Below are 13,548 nucleotides of genomic sequence, written 5' to 3'. Positions count from 1 at the left end.
CCCCAAATTTGATGGGACCACTTTTAAAAACGAAAAAAAAAAGCTAAATTCTCTTCTGCATCACTTCTTCAAAGTCGGGAAAAAAACACCTGCCGCGGCTATTTAAAAACCCCGACTTTCTTCTGCAGGCAAAAACGGGGGTACCCATAGTGAACCCCGAGGTCCTACAATTATTTCCAAAAAATTCCCATTTGTTTTCGCCAATCCAAGTATCGCCGGGTCCCCTTTTTCGTCGATTTCATATTGAATACGAGGATAAGCGGGGGGCGCGCGCGATACTTTTTTGCCGGCAAAAGCGCCGATGTGCGGCGAAATTTTCGACGGCGAGGTTAACATTTCATATTGAATACCCCTCTCTGTGTTAAATCCAGACTGGAATGTTAGATGGAATAGGAGACTTGATAACCAGACTTGGAACTGGAATATAACGGATTGGGAGTGGGGGGTGGGATTCAGCATCAGACGGAATTGCAAAATTGCATGTAGGCAGCTTTGCAATTCCATCCTTGCTAATATGCAAGTGCAGCTGGAGTTGTAGGACACCCCCTGCTGCATTTGCGATCCCAGCACTGCGACAGAGGTCGCAGGCTGGGATCACCATCGCGACCATCGGTGGTTGATGGTCGCGATGTTGGACGGTGCTGGGTCGCTGGCCAGCTGTAAGCCTCAGCTTACTCAGTCTGGCCGGCTTGCGATAATTGTGAATCTACGCTCAGCATTGCACTTGTGTGCAATGCTGAATCAGCCCCTGGAACCATTCGCCCCGTTTTTTGTGCGAGACCCGCAGCGATGGAGCGCCCGTCGCTGGCCGGGTCTCGTGCATGCGCACGCCTGAGCTGGCTCAGGCGTGCGCATGCGCAATGAGGGATCATCGACCCGCTTGCGAGTGTTGTGCGCTCGCGAGCGGGTCTGAATCAGGCCCTGAGTGTAGGAAGAGCGTCAGGTGACAGAGTCCAACATGGCTGGGCCCATACTGTGGTTTAGGAGGGAACTCTGGCATGCAGCTTGTGTGCCATCATGCTGGGAAGACACGCTGTGAGCAAGGGTCTGTGGAGAGAGCAGCACAGACAGACCTCAGCACCAGCTGGGAGTGATGTGCAGCGCGAGCGGACTTCTGTGCTATCCGGGAGTGATGCACAGCACGAGCTGACCTCAGTGCTACCCTGGACAGACACCAGAGAGGTAAGAAAGTGTTTTTTAAGGGCCGGAGCCTGCTGTGTCCTCTTACCTTACTGAAGCTGCCTCCCGGCTACCCGAGCTCTCCTCCAGTGAACGGGAGCAGAGGGCACAGCAGCGCCGGCCGGGGACTGACACTGTGGGGCTGCTGTTTCACAGGGTCAACTTACTTGCGGTGGGGGTCGGCCACGGAATAGCGGAGGAGAGCGAGCAGACGAGCACACAGGGAAAAAGTGGGGGCTGCGCATATTCAAGCCAGGCTGCGAAGAGACAGTGAAGCAGGAAAAATGTCCTCGTATTCCGAAAAGCTGTCTCCGCAAAAGGAACAGCTTTTCGGAAGTGATAATTAAGTATAGGATGCATGATGAATGCCTCGAATACTTGCAGAGAGTTCAATCCTTAATTAACACAGGGGATATTTTTCCCTTAATGAATAGACCCCCTATGACAGACTTGGAGCTCACTAGTGGTTTTCATGCATACAGGAAGGGAGGGATGGTCCAAGCCTGGTCCTTGACAGTTTTTAGTGTATGGCACACTTATCATGCTCAACCCTGATCAAACATTGTCCTGCTCATATTGCCACATGGTGTATGTAGACACTTGGGAAGGGGGTGGGGAGAATGTATCAATTGTTTGAGAAGTTGCCCAAAGCAGCCAATCAGCTGCTACCTGACATTTATGTAGCACAATCTTTGAAATGACAGGAGCTGACTGGTTGCTTTGGGAACTACTTAATTTTATCTCTCTCCAAGGCACAGGGTACATACATCACCCTCTGGATCAGCTAAGAGCAGCCATATAATGGGATATCAACTAGTCCTACTAGAAAGGGAACAATTCTGCAGCATGCACTGTGCTCTGCCACAAAGCATAAGTCAGGGTAAAGGCTGTTATTAAGATTCTGAAAATAACAAAAAACACATTTTATATATTGTACATTGTATATATAAAATAAGACCAAAGAAAATGAGCACCAAAGTCCTCTAGGGCTTTGTAGTTGAGAATCACGGACACACAAATGGGTTCAAGTGACCTATTCCAGTTTGCACTTCCTCGTCTTAAGCTGGCCTAACATCTAAAGTGGCCATACACCTACACGATCAGCATACGATCAGATTCATCATACGATTTCCCTATGACTCCCCGGAGTTCCCTGGCAGTCCCTGCAGCATGTTTGTTGTTTTTCTTAGCTCAGGATCTGTCATAAGATCGATCCTGTGTCTCACAGGCTCATTAGGGAAACAGTCATTGAAATTACTTGAATTTACACACGATGGATCACATGAACAAAACAAACGGCACGATCTGCGCACGATACGATGGACAAGATGTGCTGCACATCTGATCATAAGATACGATTATAGGAGCTGCGGGAGCGAACATTGGATCGTATCTTACTAAAATTATACACGATTTTCACAAGATCCATCTTATGACTCATCGAAAATCGTGCAATCGGCCCGAAATCATGTAGGTGTATGTGGGCCTTAACGATCATCTATCCAACCAGCCAACTAGTTGATTGGTTGGAATGAAAATCTGGTAAAGGATGGGAGTGAATGATGATCAGCAAGTTGCTCCTAAATGCCAGAAAACAGATGAAAATGGTCGTCAGACAAGTTTGTTAAGTGTTTGATCTAAACAATTTGTTCAAACAACAGTTTTTGTCCATTTTCCGGCATTTGGGAGCAAATTGCTAATTGTCATTTGCTTTCATACCTTACCAGATTTTCATTCCAACCAATCAACTAGTTGGCTGGTTGGATGTAAGTTGGTCTAGTGTGTGGCCAGCTTGAGGCTACAGCCATCATCACAGATTATACCGTGTTGTGTTCTGCTTGTGTAAAACAGATGAATTCGCACCTAATTGGATTGACCCCTAAAAGTGATCACAGTGGTGTAAAAGGGGTATCCCTTTTACACCAGAGCAAAAACCTGGGTTTTTGATGGGTCTACCCGGGTCGCAGCTCAGTGTTAAAGGGTCCCTGAAAAATAACCCGGGTCAAGTGACCCAGCATTCCAACCCAAGTAGCTACCAGGGTTGGACCTGGGTAATGGTGCAGTGTAAACGGTGTGACCCGGGTTATCCGACCTGGGTCATGCTTAAAATGGTGGTTGTGGAGCAGTCACCTCCCACTTTTTATGACCTCACAGGTTTAGAAGGGCAGACCTGGGAGTAACCCAGATCGAAGGTGCAGTGTAAATGGGGTGTGACCTGGGTCTGACCTGGGTTGGAACCATGCCCAAAAATCCATGTTGGACCTGGGTTTTTGGTGGAACAGAGGTATTATATTTTATACTTTCTAGTATATTCTCACACACACAACCCTCCCTTCCAACAACAGGACTATAGTGCATATAACACTATTGATATAGTAGCAGCCTCCCATCTGAGGCCAAGGCCAGGGCCAGGGCCTGCTGCAAATTCGGGTCCACTATTCTTCCATGTTATTATCCTCCAAGGATGTCTACTCAGCGATACTACCTGACATTTCCTCTCCCATCTCTCGCCATGAGACGAGCATTCTGCTTACAATAAGGTCCATTAATAAGTACTTTCAGACCTGCAATACTTATGGCAGACGACTATCAAATTTCCAGTTGCAGGTCCATTTCACAGCCAATCAAAACACCAACCGTAAAAATAACAATCGTAGCATCAATCTGTAAATGCTGTATAAAATAAGTGTGGTGAAAAAACTTCTCTTTTACTCCTTAGGGGCCTATTCGTCATCACTAAGTTTTAACAAAAGCAGGTGAAAATGCACATTTATCGGGCCATTTATCAAGAGGGAAAAGCAGGAGATATCTCCTGCTTACCTTCCTCTTGCGGAATGATCCGCTGTCTCTATACACTAGTATGGGGACAGTATTCATCCAGCTCCAAAAATATAATATTTTTAGAGCTTGACTGCGGGAGCATTCACCATCTTCAGAGTTTGAAGTGGGGCGGTACACCTGTCAAACCGTAACGCAGGTGTCCTAAGGCGAGCTCAGGGAGGACAGAAACCTCCCGTGGAGCAGAAGGGCACCTCCACCCCTGTCCGGTTCCTTCTGCCAGACACAATGCGTGACCTGTAGGGTCCCGTCACTGCCCCGACTGGGGTTCTCATCACTTCTGTCACTTTTTAAGGTTTTTATTGGTTAAAGTGGGGCCTATAAAAACTATTTTACTAGTGCAGAATGCATCTCATATAGATATGTGGCTGGTTCTCCATGACTTGGTGGTGCTGAATTCAAGTCTGTGTTATTAAACTCCTGCACTATTACATAAGACCCCTAGGGGTAAATTTACTAGAGTTAGAGATTTTGGAAGTGGAGATATTGCCCATAGCAACCAATCAGATTCTAGCTATTATCTTCTAGAAGGTGCTAGTTAAATATTAAGTAGAATCTGATTGGTTGCTATGGGCAACATCTCCGCTTCTATAAACTCTAACTTTAGTAAATATACCCCCTAGAGTCCCTCTATGGAGGGTTTTCTACCTATAACAACCACCTGCTGTTCCCTTAGTGTTAGACGCACACACCGGTACTTAGACATCCACCAGGTCTTGTATATCCGGACAATAGAGGTTTAGGCAACAGACAGGAGATCACCAGGTAATAACTGGATTAGTAGTATATAAGCAACAGTAATGTGACAAAGACACAGTTAACTGAAGTACTGACAACAACCACTAGTTTTGTCCAGTATACTGGAACAGGTAGTAGCAAGGGTATAATATGCAAACAGGGGTTATGGACATCATATTGAGCAGAGGTTCTCAAACTCGGTCCTCAGGACCCCACACTGTTTACTTTTTCCAGGTTACCCAGCAGGTGCACAGGTGTATTAATTATTCACGACACATTTCAAAAGTTCCACAGGTGGAGCAAATTATTTCACTTGTGATTCTGTGAGGAGACTTGGAAAACATGCACTGTTTGGGGTTCTGACGACCGAGTTTGAGAACCTGTGATATAGAGTAATGCAGGGGTAGCCAACCTTGGTCTTCGAGAGCTACCAACAGTGCATTTTTTCCAGGTTTCTGCACATAATCACAAGTGAAATAATTAGCTCCACCTGTGGATCTTTTCAAATGTGTCAGTGAGTAATGAATACACCTGTGCACCAGCTAGATGGTCTGGAAAACGTGAACTGTTAGTAGCTCTCGAGGACAGAGGTTGGCTACCCCTGGAGTAATGCAATTCTAGAAGTGCAACACAGTACTTAACCACAGGTGTAATGTAAGTAATAGTACACACAGATCTGCACCACAGTTCTTAATGCAGTAGCAATGGTTAAACACAATGGCTCATGCTACACCTAGTAGATATTCACAGCTAGGAAGATGAATACAGCCACTTATTATTGCAGCTGAATAGCACAGCAACCCAATATAGAAAAGCAGTGGTATTTAAACAGTGATAACAGCAAGGCACAGGTCACACATCAGGATACTGGAGTATATAGCAGCAGAAGCAATGCACAATAGTGAAACACTTAAGCTGGCCACACATCTAAAGATTATCTGTCCAAACAGCCAACTAGTTAATTGGTTGGAATGAAAATCTGAAGGTATGAAAGCAAATGACAATCAGCAATTTGCTCCCAAATGCCGGAAAATGGACAAAAACTGTTGTTTGAATAAATTGTTTAGCTCAAACATATAACAAACTTGTCTGAACGACCATTGTTTTCTGGCATTTAGGAGCAAATTGCTGATCATTTACTCCCATACATTACCAGATTTTCATTCCAACCAATCAACTAGTTGGCTGGTTGGACAGATAATCTTTAGATGTGTGGCCAGCTTTAGCTGAGTAAATCATTCAGACGGATAGCTAGGATATCAGGAACAGAAACCATGAACAGGGACCGAATGACAAGGTTCCAAGAAGAACTCTCACCGGCATGGAAGTGTGGAACTGACTGTCTTTTAACAGCACTGAAAACCAATCAGAACTCTAATTAAATATATGAATTGCAGCTGCTGGGCTACACATAGCAGTAACAAAGCCAGGACCAGAAGGCACTGTGACTGCAATGACTCCTAGTAGCCTAGCAACCACTGGGACCATTAGATAATGTAGCTTGCATGGCCCTGCATCCAGGTTGCCTAGCAATGACCAGGACCAGGGATGGAGGACAGCCGAGATGGTGGCTCGTAACAGTCTGTCAATGAATACACTGAAGTGCCAAAAGTTATCGGATAGCTTTATGTAAAGGTAATAGAAGGTGGCTTCACCATACTGTGACATCTTGGAAATGCCCAGACCTGCATCAGTTGTAATCTGACATTTTGAGAGTCAGTTTGAACACTGGCTAGGCCTCTAATGGCAAGGTGACGTGAATTATCTGAGTTTGGATGGGACATGATAGTAGGTGCCCGAAGGATGGGACATTTAATTTCTGAAGTTCTACGGTGTCATATGTGTACAGTGAATACCTCATGGAAGGCGTTACCACACAGCGTGGACAGCACAGTGGCCATCCACAGATGCTTAATGATCGTGACCAGCAGCATCTGGCAGGAATTGTCCGTAGTATGAGACAAGCGACACTGGCTCAAATCACATCCACATTCAATGCAGGAGGTACCAGACGCATATGCTGCAGGTCAGTGCTGCGTTCATTAGCTTCCATGGGATATGGGAGCAGTAGAGCCACCAGAGTGCACCTGTTAACAATACAACACCAGACACAGGGGGTCACTAATTGGACACTGGAGTACTGGCAACATGTGGCGTGGTCAGACGAGTTATGGTTACAGATGTTTTCGGGCTGATGGTAGGGTTGGATGTGGCGCAGACCCCCATGAGGCCAGGGACCCCAGTTTTTAACAAGGCACCGTGCAGGCTGGCGCTGGTTCCATAATAGTGTGGGTTTGTTCAAGTGGCATGGATTGGCTCTACCTAAACATGTCATTGACCAGTAACCGCTACATTACATTGCTTGATGACCATTTGCAGCCAGTCACGGACTTCATGTACCCACAAAACGATGGAATATTCCAGCAGGATAATGCCCTGTGTCATCGGTCCCAAGTTGTACAGAACTGATTCAAGGAGCATTCTGGAGAGTTCAGATGAATGGTGTTTCCACCACATTTGCCATTCATGAACCCAATTGAGCATTTATGTGGTGGAGAGGTCCATCCGCATCCAAGATCCTGCACCTACAAATATCAATGAGATGTGGGAAGCTATCCAGATGGCATGGGTCAACATCTCTCCAGAGTTCTTCCGTTCACTTGTGGAATCGATGCTGCACTTTGACGGCTAGTGGGAGCAATATACTATACTAGGCACCTATCCCATGACTTCTGGCACTTAAGTGTAGGATGTACATACGGGTTGGGTATGGGGGACCAGCAGTCGGAATGCCGGCTGTCAAAAGACCGAAAGAAGCATCCTGATGCTCAGAATCCCGACAGGGGCTGAGTAAGTATTCTAACACTGCCCCCATCACCCCCTAACCCTCTCTTCGCGCATCCTAATCCTAACCCTCCCCCTTAGTGCTTAATCCTAACCCTCCCCTTAGTGCCTGTGCCTAACCCAGACCCCCCCCTTGGGGTGCAAAATACTAAAGCTGGCCACACACTAGACCAACTTACATCCAACCATCCAACTAGTTGATTGGTTGGAATGAAAATCTGGTAAGGGATGAAAGCAAATGGCAATCAGCAATTTGCCACCAAACCGCCGGAAAATGGACTAAAAACTGTTGTTTGAACAAATTGTTTTGATCAAACATTTAACAAACTTGTCTGACGACCATTTTCATCAGTTTTCTGGCATTTAGGTGCAAATTGCTGATCATCAGTTACTCCCATACGTTGCCAGATTTTCAGTCCATCCAATCAACTAGTTGGCTGGTTGGATGAAAGTTGGTCTAGTGTGTGGCCAGCTTTACTCCCCCTGTCCATAGTCTAAAGCTGGCCACACATCTAAAGATTATCTGTCCAACCAGCCAACTAATTGATTGGTTGGAATGAAAATCTGGTAAGGGATGAAAGCAAATGACAATCAGCAATTTGCTCCCAAATGCCGGAAAATGAATAAAAACTGTTGTTTGAACAAATTGTTTAAATGAAACATTTAACAAACTTGTCTGACGACCATTTTCATCTGTTTTCTGGCATTTAGGTGCAAATTGCTGATCATCATGTACTCCCATATGTTACCAGATTTTCATTCCAACCAATCAACTAGTTGGCTGGTTGGACAGATAATCGGCGCAGGGTCCGGCGATGTAAAAATGACTGGAAAATGGCCGCCGCTGCCATTTTCCCGTTGCATGCGCAGTAGAGGGAAAATGGCTGTCACGTGGTGACCTGCGCATAATCTATAGACTCTGGGCACACTCTAGTGCCCAGAGTCTATAACTCCGGCACTGGCAGCACACAGCTCAGTGCGCTGCCGGCAGCTGGACAGAGAGGAGGGGGCCCGTGTCAGAGACTGCACACGGGCCCCCTCCTCTCTAGAAACGCCCCTATGTCTAACCATGGGAAGGTGATTTTTGGCAACACTGTGGCTGTTGTACCTGCTTATGTGAATTATGTGCTCTGGGCCTGATACAGAGTAGTACACAAACCCGATATTTTGGATACTACTCCAATTTTAGAAGATCGCCGTACGCGCAGAATCTGACGGTTACTCTGATGGCCGATGGTTTCGAAAGTGATGCAGCAGCGGATCACACGAGCATGCAGGAGGCGTCTATTTATACCAGGCGCCTCCTGCTGCATTAGCATATGTTAGCGTCCAAGGATGCAGCTGCGATGCTATGTGCAATAAAATAAGATATAATATACCAGTTGTTACCCAGTTTAGCATTCTACACTCTACAAGGCAATTTGGCATGTCCCATAAATGAGCACAATTGAGCGTGTTCATGTTTAAATACACTACAGTAAAGCTGGCCACACATCTAAAGATTATCTGTCCAACCAGCTAACTAGTTGATTGGTTGGAATGAAAATCTGGTAACGTATGGGATTAACTGATGCCTACCCTCCAACATGACCCGATGTGTGGCCAGCTTTAGGGTGTTGAGATGCTAGTTAACCAGACCTCTAGGACTGTGCATGTGCTTAGACATAGAATAACATCTTAAATGTGATTTTCATAGGTGTATGTTTTGCACCTACACAAAGCTCTGGATCTTATAAGTCAGTGGTCTCCAACCTTTATGATGCTGTGACATTACTGTGTGACACATCAAACCTGTGATAACCTTTTTCGGAACTCACTGATACGCCTTTTCCATCTAAATTCTGGGTATGACCCGGAGTTGGAACAAAGTTCCTATCCGGATCAGACCCGGAATTTTGCCGGCACCGACTCGGGATATTCCCGAGTCAGCGCCGCTCACACCGCAGTCGGGTCTGCATAGACCCGGCTTTTGCGGAGTGAAAGTGGTCGCTTGGAGATGACGTCATCTCCAAGCGCCACTGAAGCCGGACCAATCGGCCGGCTAGCAGCGCACTCCAGGTCATCGTGACCCGGAGTGCGCTGTTCTCACAGCAGGGTTTCACGGGCTACGCCCGTGTTAAACCCTGCTAGTTACCTGGGTTGGATTGCCGGGTCACTCGACCCGGCGATCCAACTCTCTCCCCTTTTACACCAGGGAGCTGCCCGGGTTAACCCTTCAAAAACCCGGGTTTTAGCTCCGGTGTAAAAGGGGTATAATGGTCTAATAGTGTGACAGCGACACACAAAACTAAAATCACATATAACACAAACATGAAAAAAAAATAACAGAAATTGTTGAATCTTTTCAGTGATAATATACTTTACATATCATCCACATTGCTATCACACCGAAACAAGGTGAGCCTATTACAGCGACACTCCACTGAGTCCTAACATATTGGGAAGGAATTACTTAATGAACTTTGTACAGATTTGGAGTGTGAGGGCTTTGTCATAAACCCATTATTGTTCTCCTGATTGCGGATATATTGGGTAGAAAAATATCATACATTTTGTGTCCATAGGTGGTCAAAACAAAGCTAATTTTAAAAACACAGTGATATTAATAAACGTAATATTCATTCTGTAAATTTAAAAATGTATCCAAATTAAGAGCATCTGACAATAAATGAAGGCTTCTCATCTGGAAATAACTTACACTATTATGTTCGTCCTTTACATGACCCCGTACCTATATCTGTGACAAATATATATATATATATATATATATAGCCTCCGCAGTGACTGTGCTAAGTGTGTCACAGCTGTCACTGAGGAGGCACTTTTCAAACTCACTATATATATATATATATATATATATATATATATATATATATATATAAGTAGGTGGGATAATTACTGACCTAGCGAAATAGAATTACTCACCTGTGCATGATTAAAGAAACAAAACATAACCTGTTGTGGCTATTTGAGGACTGCAATTGACTTGAGAAGCTCTGATCTGGAGGATATAACCGCCCACTGATATTATGTTATGTCTACAAAAGCAGTTTAACGTGCAATTAAAATTCACATTTAAGCTTTCTCACAGTGTAAGATTTAGTAAATACCTGAACAGAGCAGTGAGCAGGCAATTTGGGGGAAGCATTCGTCCCGTTAGTCTTCAGGGCACATAACGCCCAGTGAGGAGAGGTGTATTAGGGAGAAGGCAACATAAGTGTCCCCATCTCCTGCAAAGCTGCACCAGCTGAAGTCTGTTGAGGGTCAGGTATGAAGGACACACTGCCAGAACAGTGTCCAATCCACACTAATACCTGCAGCATTAAGGAGATTATACAGCAACACTGTACTTTCCTCACTTCCAGGACAGAAGCTGCAGTATGTGGGAGGACTGGAGAGGAATGATTTACTTTGTAAATGGTTTTGTGTGTTTCAAGTTTGAGGACGTTTTATCAAAATTACATAATTACTTCCATTTAGAATCTTAAGCTGGGTACACACCTAACAGATATATCTGCAGATGATGGCTGTTCATACACACTGAACAACCATTAAATGTCTTCTGGCCGCAGGTCCTGCCGGCTGGGGGGCGTGTTGCGCCCCCCTCCCCGCTGCCTCTGCTGCAAGTGTACGGGTGGTTTTCTAACCGTCCGTACATACAGCATGATGCCTCAATATATCTGCAGATATATTGGGCATCAGCTGTGCAGCACAGCCGACGCGATATGTCTCTGAACTACATAGCCGACGGGCACACAATATACTAGTTGATCAATTGATCTACGAATGCCAATACAGACGCGCTTTTAGTCACTATGCTAATAAGGCATTTTTGATGTGCACTATGGGTCTAATTCAGCAGAGGACGGAAATTGCAAAGCCGCACACAAGTCCTGCTAAACACACGTCCTAATATACAAATGCAACAGGAGGACACCTCCTTGCTGCATCTGCGATCTAAACTCTGTGACCGAGGTCGCAGTCTAGAAAATACTTACCTACTTTTTTTCACTCTTTTCCAGGAGCAGCCAGAGAGGACCAGCTGCTCTCAGCTTCGGGGGGCGGGGCCAGACTATAGATGCCATTAGGCCCCAACCCCTTTACAGGAACCCCCTTTGCGATTCGCGGGTCCGCGAGGGGACGGGGATAAATAAAGCGATTGGTGCCATTTAGCCCCGCCCCCTCCATACGGACCCGCAAATTTCGCAGAAAATCTCTCCATCCTGCCCACTTCACTAGGAAGTGGGCGGGATGTGGGAGATCTGCCTACTATTCCGGAGGTGTGGGGGGTTACCCGAAAAATATGGAGCTTCCCGCCACTCCTGTGAGAGTAGGCAAGTATGGTCTAGGATCACCATTGCCATAGGCAAACGCAGGGGGGGTTTCCATCTGCCTGGAAACCCCCCTCCCCAGCCCACAATAGAAATAGTAATGTAATAGAATTTTACTAGTGCTGAATGTTCTTCTCAGTATCACAAATTAAATCATTAGTACCACCTGTGGATGTTTTAACATGTATCAGTCAGTAATAAATAACCTGTGCACCAACTAGGACAGTGTTGGCTAACCTTGACACTCCAGCTGTTGTGGAACTATATATCCCAGCATGCCCTGCCACAGTTTTAGCATGCCCTAATAGCAAAACTGTAGCAGTGCATGCAGGGTTATGTAGTTCCATAACAGCTGGAGTGTCAAGGTTAGCCAACACTGAACTAGGAGATCTGGAAAGCATTCAGTTAAGCTGGGCATACACGACCAGATAAAATGTCTGTCAGACCAACAGACATTTTATCTGGCAGCCTGCCAGCCGCAGATGTCAGCGGCATACACTGTGAGATTTCTCACAGTGTATTTGGCCAACATCTGCTCTCTGCCCCTGAGGGGAGGAGACATTTCCCTGTTCCTTCCATGGGAAGGAACACAGGAAATGTCGGTCTGTCGGCCGCGGCAGGGCATATACTGCCCGATGCGGCCGACAGGTTACCCCCTAAATATCGCATCAGACAGGCATGCTGGACAATCCGGTATGCCAGACGGAGCAATATTTAACCCTCGGTTGGCCGCACACACACTACAATTATCGGGGCGATCTGCGGATATCGGGCGGATCGCCCCGATGATTATAGCGTGTATGGCCAGCTTTAGGGATGTGCTGCTATAGAGCCCAATATGTACATATATGTCCAGGGCAGTGCTAGGTTCTTCTGCTGCTCTCCCAGACTTGCTCTAATACTCTAGAATTATGCCCACATCTAAAATAAAAACATTCAGCTCAGGCAGGATGGCCCTACTGCCACATGTAATGACTTAAGCTGCATACACACACAACGATTTTTTTAATGAACGATTTTAGTAAACGATTTTTTCCCTTGAAAAAATTTACTAAAATCGTTTACTAAAGTTGTTCATTTACTAAATGTCATGAACGATTTTTATGAACTACAAACGATTTTTGCATATTCCCTTAATGAAAATCGTTGAGTTGACAAGTCTGACTGAACTACAAACTACAAACGACAAACTACAAACGTGAACGCGCATGAACGAAAATCGTTCATCGTTTGACTCATAAAGTGAACGATTTTTGCAAACAATTATCTTTAAACGATATCGTTTAACGATAATCATTAAAAAAATCGTTGTGCGTGTATGCAGCTTTACTGTGATCGCTGGTCCTGTATATGCTGGAATTACGACACACAATATACTTTGTATGACACATATTAAAGCTGGTTAAGTGCTAATTCTACCCTCTTCATGGACTGGCCACACTCACTCTAAAATCAAGCATTTGGAAACCCTTCTCGAGAAATCCTGCATTTGCCACTGATTGCAACCATCAGGACCAATGGTCACAATGATTGCTCCTGTGTCCTGGCAGCCTGCGAGACCAAGAAGTCTGTGTCCATGGACGCAGACCCTGGCCTTGCCACTCCTGGAAAACAGGTG

General features: G+C 45.5%; 1 protein-coding gene across 4 annotated transcripts in view; it reads right to left on the bottom strand.

Annotated features, from left to right (window-relative positions):
- SLC24A1 (solute carrier family 24 member 1) overlaps positions 1-10,834 on the bottom strand; it is a 101,045-nt gene extending 90,211 nt beyond the window's left edge. For 3 of the 4 annotated variants that reach the window (XM_088452881.1, XM_088452884.1, XM_088452885.1), the window contains exon 1: positions 10,710-10,834. The gene's annotated coding sequence lies outside the window, so the exon portion shown is untranslated. Of the gene's footprint in view, positions 1-10,524; positions 10,604-10,709 lie in introns of those variants that run through there. The other variant, XM_088452883.1, reaches the window with a different exon arrangement.
- Positions 10,835-13,548: the final 2,714 nt, after the last annotated feature.

The sequence above is a fragment of the Taudactylus pleione genome, unplaced genomic scaffold, assembly GCF_031769625.1.
Source record: "Taudactylus pleione unplaced genomic scaffold, aTauple2 ptg000556l, whole genome shotgun sequence".
NCBI classification, from domain to species: Eukaryota; Metazoa; Chordata; class Amphibia; order Anura; family Myobatrachidae; genus Taudactylus; species Taudactylus pleione.
The sequence above is the reverse complement of the archived record's forward strand: the minus strand, read 5'-3'. Positions and strand labels throughout refer to the sequence as shown.